The sequence below is a fragment of the Sesamum indicum genome, linkage group LG2 (assembly GCF_026168435.1).
Source record: "Sesamum indicum cultivar Baizhima isolate 11 linkage group LG2, ASM2616843v1, whole genome shotgun sequence".
Lineage (NCBI taxonomy): Eukaryota > Viridiplantae > Streptophyta > Magnoliopsida > Lamiales > Pedaliaceae > Sesamum > Sesamum indicum.
Genome location: NC_142658.1, coordinates 17,548,264 through 17,555,791, shown reverse-complemented (window position 1 = coordinate 17,555,791; position 7,528 = coordinate 17,548,264). Strand labels below are relative to the sequence as shown.

Below are 7,528 nucleotides of genomic sequence, written 5' to 3'. Positions count from 1 at the left end.
ATAATGTACTCAATGGTTAGTATTCGCCCAGATATTGTGTATGCTATAAGTTGTCTAAGTAGATATATGTCTAATGCAGGGCTTCCTCATTGGGATGCTCTTAAATGATTACCTAGGTATTTAAATAGTTCCAGGAATACTGGTATAAAATTTTTTAAGTGTGCTGATGGTGCTGTTTTAATTGGATATGTGGATTCCAACTATGCTAATGATAGCGATAGTAGGAAATCAACAACCTCATACATGTTTACCTTTGGTAGTACTTGTATTAGCTGAAAATCTCAACTTCAACATATTGTCGTTTTATCTACAATTAAGGCTGAATATATAGCAACTATCGAAGCTTTTAAAGAAGCAATTTGGTTAGAAGGGCTATTAAAAGAAATAGGTTTTCTAAAGGTCATAGTTTTTTCTGATAGCCAATCTAGAATTCAACTTTGCAAAAATCTTGTGTTTCAGGATAGAACTAAACATATTGATGTTAAGTATCATTTTAATAGAGACATAGTTGGAAAGAAAATCATTAACTTAAAAAAAATAGATTCTGAATCTAATCCTGCATATATGGGAACTAAGTGTTTAACTATAGAAAAGCTTAAATCTTGCCTCAAAATCTTGAACTTAGAATAATTAAAATCTTCAATATTCTTTGAATTTCTAACCCATATATGTGCAAGTATTTTTCTCTTGTTTTGCAGGTAAATTTCGGTGTTTTTGTTTTTTGGCAATGATGAAGCCCAGATTCGGTATTGAACCAACCCTCTTTTGTGTCTTGCTCCAAGGTGGAGAATGTTAATAAATTTATGGCCTATGACCCATTGGTAGGCCCAGCCCATAGCACCCAAACCCCACTCACCACGGATGGCTGCCCATCTGCTACCTTAGTCCATTCTTGGTTCCCCATTTTGGCTTCACTTGGTCCACTTGACCCGACCCGTCTATCTTGATATTTATTTCTTTCTCTTCTGCAGATTTGACCCCTCACTCTCTCGCCTCCTCATCTCCTCCCCCCTTTCTTGTCTCTTGGATTTTTCAACGTTGCCTTCTCTCTTCCTGACTTTCTTCCTCAGTCGTTTTTCTCTCTCTCACCATCATTAATGACTTCTCTCTATACATATCTCTCATGTTGTTTTTGGTGTTTAGAACAATACAAAAAGTAGAATTCTCCTTCTTCCTTCTCTTCTCTTGCTCCCGATTAAAAAAGTTCTCTGTGAACTTTGTTCCTTAGTGGAAACTTAAGTGGGTCTGTGTCACTGAACCTTTTGTAGCAAGATTTGGGTATTTACAACCGATGTAGTGGTTGTTGGCCTTAGTAGTTGTGGGCTACCCTCCACCAGATCTGACCCCTAAGCCAACTGTTTCATTGATCTCGTTATGTTTATTGCTGCTTTTGTAGATCTATAAATATCCTGATCTGTATATATTGTGTTATTTCTATAATATTGGATTGTAATATTAAGGGTTTTCGTAACCCACGATTCGTTGTAATAGTTATTTATGATATTCGTTACTTGGGCTCACTACCGGAGGGTTTTCACCCAACAGTACTTTTAGACTTTTCGACTAAGACACTTGTTTTGGCGTCTTTTGAGGTACTATCCCATCCCACTTTTATTGAACCTTCCAAGCTTAACTTCAATAATTATATAAAGTTTTTTCCAAGTTTCAATATGGTTGTTGCTATCTTTATAGCTGTGATCCTTTCATTTATCAACATTTTGATGCTTCGAAAGTAGGATATTATTCACATTAAGTATAGTACCATATGAGTGTAAAGGCTGGAGTATTATTCACATTAAGTATATTATCTTTTTCTTTTAATTTTACTCGTTAGTGAATTTTTTTGGTTGAACATGATTACTGATCATAATAGCAATAGCACACTAATATTTGTTAAAGCATATAGATACGCGTAGCAAAATATACATATGTGTGTAATTCTCTTCAACTTTTTATTTGAAAATAATTTCACTGTCCAATCTTAAAATTTGATATAATTGTACACAAATTCATTATAATTTGAAAATTACATATTTCCTAATCTTGTTTTCCTCCACGGAAATCAAAACCCACCAAGTTTGTTGATATTATATAAAAAATGAACGAAAATTCATATTTACCCTGAAATAACTTATTACTTATTGCAGGTCAATTAAATACTTCTGTAACCAAACTATTTTTATAAGGACGAAGATATACCTCCTCATAAGATGGTTTAGTCAAAAAGGATATATTGACCTATAATGAGTTGTAATAAATTGATCGAATTTAAATATAAATTTTTATTTTTTTTATTAATATCATCAAATTCAATTTTAACTAATAAAAAAATATTTATTAAATAAAAATAAATCTCATGATACCAAATTCGGGCGGTGTAATGATTCTTTATAGTTTTTTAACCAAAGTTGAAGAAGGTCCCACCGAGATTTGAACTCGGGTTATTGGATTCAAAGTCCAATGTCCTGACCACTAGACCATGGAACCAGGTTGTTGGAATTAAATAATTGATAACTTAAAGTACTAAACTTTAATTAATATATTTTTTATTTGTGCTAGGCCACGATAAAATCTGTGCGAAAATAAATAAAATTATTTAGCATATGATAATCTTGATAAATTTTCAAAAGAGAAATTGTATTTAAACAGTTAAAAGAAATATAAATTAAATAGGCAAAGACGTACCAATGTGGCTTCCCTGAAGAAACCCGCTTACCAGTAAGATTTCACTATGTATGAAACTTTAAACAAAATTAATGAAAAGCTTTTCACCCTCGGAAGAGCTGGGCTGACATTTCTCAACCGTTTGTCCGATTGAAGAAATAGGAGACCAAGAATTTTAGTATAATTAACTAACATAATTAAAAGTAAAACACCGTGGTACAACTATGGATGTCCTGGCCATTATTTCTACAAACAAAACCAAAGCATTAACCGTATCTAAAAATCATAACAAATATTCCGAGCCACTAAAATTATAACAAATATTAATTAATCATAATTAAAACTTATTTTTTTACAATGATTTTAATTGACTTTGATAAAGAGTACTGATTTAGCATGATTTTTATGCAGTAATAATTTATAATGTAAAAAATAATTCATTCTTTGCAAAAAGTACAAGGGAAAACAGAGCAAAAGCGAGAAACATATGTTCAAAAACACGAGACAAGAGTATTAAGTCAAGGAAGTGTGTGGCATTAGGAGATCACTCTACCAGTAGGAAAATTCCTTGTTCAGGGAAAGTCCGAATGGAAAGGAAAGGTCACTGCCGGCATAGATTAGGAAAAGGAGGCACATTTGATATTTCTAATTATCAACAAGACCAAGAAAAAGGCATAAAGGAAGAATTGCATAAACATCAGAAAGAAAGAACAAGCTCCTCAGTTGTCCCTTCAACTCCACCTACAGCACTACACATGGTAGAGCAGTTCGGAAATTGGAACGATATAGAAATGTCAACTTCATCATTGGAGCTGTCAAAATAGGAAAAAAGAAAAGAAAAGAAAGAGAAACGCAGACAAAACAAGAAAGCAACTTAGAAAACTTTATGAAGAGAATGCAATAACAGGGATGATATCGTCGTTCTGAATCATCAAAAGCACGTATAGTTTTCAAGTATATGAATAAGAATGCATACATAATTTGCATGAAATGTGCTTAAATGGATCCGAGATTAACTAGCACATAAACAGAAAGAGAAAACCATGCGGAGATTATGTTCTTGGGCATTTTTGGATACCTTAAAGCAGCTGAAACAAAAATGGAGTTGACGAACAATCAACAAGAAGAGTCAGGTGTGAACTGCTGTAAGAAAACTGTTTTAGTCAAGGTACATGAGCAAGTGTGGCAATCTAATTCTTACACTAATAAATAGAAGTGGCCTCCCAAACAAAACATTCCAGGAGGCAATTTTTCCAGGAAAACAGGTTAAGTGGACACCTTTGCAAAAATACAGCCCCTAAAAGCAGGAAAAGGCCTCCCGATTCACTGGCAAAAGTGAACTCATCCAGCAGTCATTAAACTCTCAACAAAATAAAAACTGATTTCAAGGAGATTGGAACTTAGTAAATGCCACCTACAAAGACAACCCTTTAAGTTCCCTCACTGAGGTAAAAGCAACTCTGGCAGAGAAAAAGAACATATACCAATGGAAACGTCGGCTTCATCCAGGCAAAAGAAGAGCAGATTTCACATGCCAAGAAGTGAGGTCCTGAAGGAGAAAAGGGCAAGGTTCTACATAATACGCCAATGCCTCTACATGCTAATTTGCTGGAGAGAGCATGAAGATTAGAAATGCCGATCACAGCATCTAGCTCTTGATGTTCTATGTAAAGGTTAGATCTTGACAGGGATACTACTAGTTTAGTGATTAACAACTTCAAATGACAGAAAGCAGATATCTAATGCAATTAGTGTAGTTTTTGCATTGTGTAACTTTTGCATGGTTGGAAGAAGGCAATTCCACCATCTTGTGTCTGAGAAATGAAAATAATGCATCAGTGCAAGCATTATAAGTGCAGATCATCGACACAATTCTGAGTAGCTAGTCGTATAATTCACCAATGACCGAAAATCAATTCATTTTCACAAGTTGCAAAGAACAGATCTTTATTAAGTAACTCAAGTAATCAAGCATGTTAGTCTAAGGCAGAGCAAATGGTAAAGGGTGACAGACTCAGATCAGTTATATTTGCCTCAATCAAGACAAAGGTTTTTCAAACATTCTAACATGTTCTTGTAAGTACAATAATTTCATACGACGTACCCAACAAAGTCCGAGCACTGACATCCCGTCCTTAGTGTTGCATTAATGTTGCCACTGTCATTGTATCAAGCAAATTTTCAGTTCCCAAAAAAACACAACTAAACATAGAGCAACTATAGGGAAACTAACTTCAAGTAGAGGGTTATTAACAATCGCTCTACTTGACCTGCCCGACGAAATTACAAACATATAGGAGATACCAAAGACCCCAACTATGATTTAGGTGTATCCAAAGCAAAACAGGTTTCAGTACATAGTCATCCAAGCAACATCAGCTGGTACAAGAAACCAGTACTTAAGAGGGAACTCTAGAACACTGGCTTGCATATACAGAACCCAGAATCTGTCTTTCAAATAATTTCTCTTACCCCACCAATGTTTAACAATTCATAGATTTCTCAACAAAAATAGGAAGTGAAAAGACATAAATCCAATTAAGATCCTCATGTACTGCTTTCTCTAATGTAATTGAACCCAATCAGTCACCTCATCCGATAGTTTCAACTCTTGCAATTCTCAGTAACTGAGAACAATACTCGCATAAAACAAAAGCATACCAACCAACTCCAAAAAGGGCAGTTTCAGAAACATAAATAAAATCAAGCAAAACCTCAAATCTTTCAAGAACCAATGTCAATTACTTAATATGAAAAAAGAAAAAGTAGGAAAAGAAACAGCAAACCAATCGCCAAAACCAAGTTCAAATCAGAAATATTAAGAGATACCAAAAAGAAAAAAAGCAAAAAGCTCCCGGGTGGAAAAGACTACTTTGATATTAACAAGTACCAATAAATTATATACATTTTCTACCCACAAAGAGGATTTGAGCGCGCAAATGTATGGGACAATCACAGCCCGCACTCGAAATTGGTTGAAGAAAACATGCACGAAGCTAAACACAAGAACCTCTCAGAATCGGACATGGAGATAGAAATACAGAGAGTTGACACGTTGAACCACAAAATCGGATGCTACTGTAAGATGAATAGAACCTTTTGCGGCAAAGAAGAAAGAAACAAGAACGGAAAACATGCGTATAAGGAGTGACGACTAAAGTAGCTGTTTAGGTCCTTGTGACATGTATTATTCGGTTTACTGAACAAATAAGCGCATCTGGTGTAGTGGTATCATAGTACCCTCCCACGGTACTGACCGGGGTTCGATTCCCCGGATGCGCATCACCTGATTTTCATTTCATTTTCTCTCCTAAGCCTATCCACTTTTTCTCACTCTCAATGTGGGTTGAATGATACAGTTACAAAATTAGGTTCGTTAAAATTGAAGCCAACAATGAGAATGTGGATGTTGAGATCCATTTTTATTGAAATTCATGTTTTTAGTACCCTTTTTGCTTTATATTCATAATATTCAAGATCTCTTTATGCCGTTATTTTATTGTGAAAAGGTATGTGGATGACCTTTTGAACCTCCTTTTATTGACAAATTGATATAATAATTTCCTGACTAGTTGATCATAAGATACTATTGTCGCCCCTGGGAGGAATGTATACCACTCTTGCACCAAACCCTTGCAATGTCGTCACAAAGATGGGCGTGTTCATGGCGTCCGACAGCCCATAAAGTTGCATGATTTGCTCAAAGGACAGTATATGCTCCTCAGAGTCCTTGCATCCATCATATTTTGGAGATTCGGGATTCTAAATCCGCTGGGGTTAATTCCGCCAAGACTTCTACTACAAAAGTGGACCTCCTCATCGGATGTACCAACAACTCATTTATCACTCCTTGCATGTGAGGTTCTCTTTGACGAGCCCCCATCCTGGACTCATTCTCTTACATTGACATTATTCATCGTATACTTCTCAAATAATCTTCTTGGTGTAATCACTAGTTGTTTGCCTCGATTTTCACTTTGCTCTAATTCAGCTTTTATTGTTATAGAGACAATATTATGCAAATCTTCCTTCTTAAGTTGGATAAGAGCACCCGTTCTCACCAATCTTGGTGTGTCCTTTTCCTTAGGCTGATTTCCGTCACTAGGAAACCGACCGTCCTCCATGGCATCACTTATTAAATGCTAGTTTCCCAATGTTGTTTTCCACACCGAGCCAAAATAATGTGATTCGGTCTCCAAACGTCTTAGGTTGCTTGATGTTTGGGCTCGGAGGGTTGGGAACAAGCTTGGGACCTGTACAATGAGGAGGTGCCGGACTGGACCCAACGTGAGCACTCTGACACTCAAATTATATAGTATATTAGGTCGTAGTATAATATAAATAGGATATAGATATATTTATAAACAATTACCTTTACTTTCATAAATATTGAGGTATATATACCAAGGTTCACTCTTACAAATGATATCTGTCCCTTTTGGCGATGTCGGCACGTGTCACTCATTCAACATCTCCCGCTTACTTGTGTACTTGTAGGCCTGGATGGGCTTTATTTTACCTTCGGGTTTGTCCCCTATATGGTTATATTGGAATATATCATATTTAACACAACCATCTTAGACTTTTTTCATTTTAACCACATCAAAAGCCAATAATAAGAATGTCGATGTTGAGGTCCACAGTTACTGAAGTTCATGCTTCAGTACTCTCTTTGCTTTATATTCATAATATTCAAGGTCAAGTTATTTGCATCTCAAACATCAAAATAACAACATTCTGATCACTAAAAAGATTTTTTAGAAAAAAAAAATACAATTTGGTTTTCTAAGTTAGCATTTAGAATCTCTTTAAACTTTTAAGTTTATTTCTCGATTTTATTGTCAGTAAACTTTAATTTTTGTAT

At 35.2% G+C, this 7,528-nt stretch overlaps 1 long non-coding RNA gene and 2 other non-coding genes across 15 annotated transcripts; 1 reads left to right on the top strand and 2 right to left on the bottom strand.

Moving 5' to 3' along the window:
- Positions 1–2,415: 2,415 nt before the first annotated feature.
- On the bottom strand, positions 2,416–2,487 carry TRNAQ-UUG (transfer RNA glutamine (anticodon UUG)). The gene has a single exon. It is a non-coding gene; the product is annotated as a tRNA-Gln (tRNA).
- A 667-nt stretch (positions 2,488–3,154) lies between these two features.
- Positions 3,155–5,792, bottom strand: LOC148789234 (uncharacterized). 13 transcript variants are annotated; one of them, XR_016063673.1, is made up of 4 exons: positions 5,675–5,773; positions 4,769–4,822; positions 4,149–4,272; positions 3,794–4,078 (listed from the first exon to the last, which is right to left on the bottom strand). It is a non-coding gene; the product is annotated as an uncharacterized LOC148789234 (long non-coding RNA). The 13 variants fall into 13 exon arrangements; XR_016063682.1 differs by lacking the exons at positions 3,794–4,078; positions 4,149–4,272 and adding an exon at positions 3,155–3,476 and having other exon boundaries at positions 5,570–5,792; XR_016063685.1 differs by lacking the exons at positions 3,794–4,078; positions 4,149–4,272 and adding an exon at positions 3,155–3,476 and having other exon boundaries at positions 5,583–5,792.
- An 83-nt stretch (positions 5,793–5,875) lies between these two features.
- TRNAG-CCC (transfer RNA glycine (anticodon CCC)) lies at positions 5,876–5,946 on the top strand. The gene has a single exon. It is a non-coding gene; the product is annotated as a tRNA-Gly (tRNA).
- Positions 5,947–7,528: the final 1,582 nt, after the last annotated feature.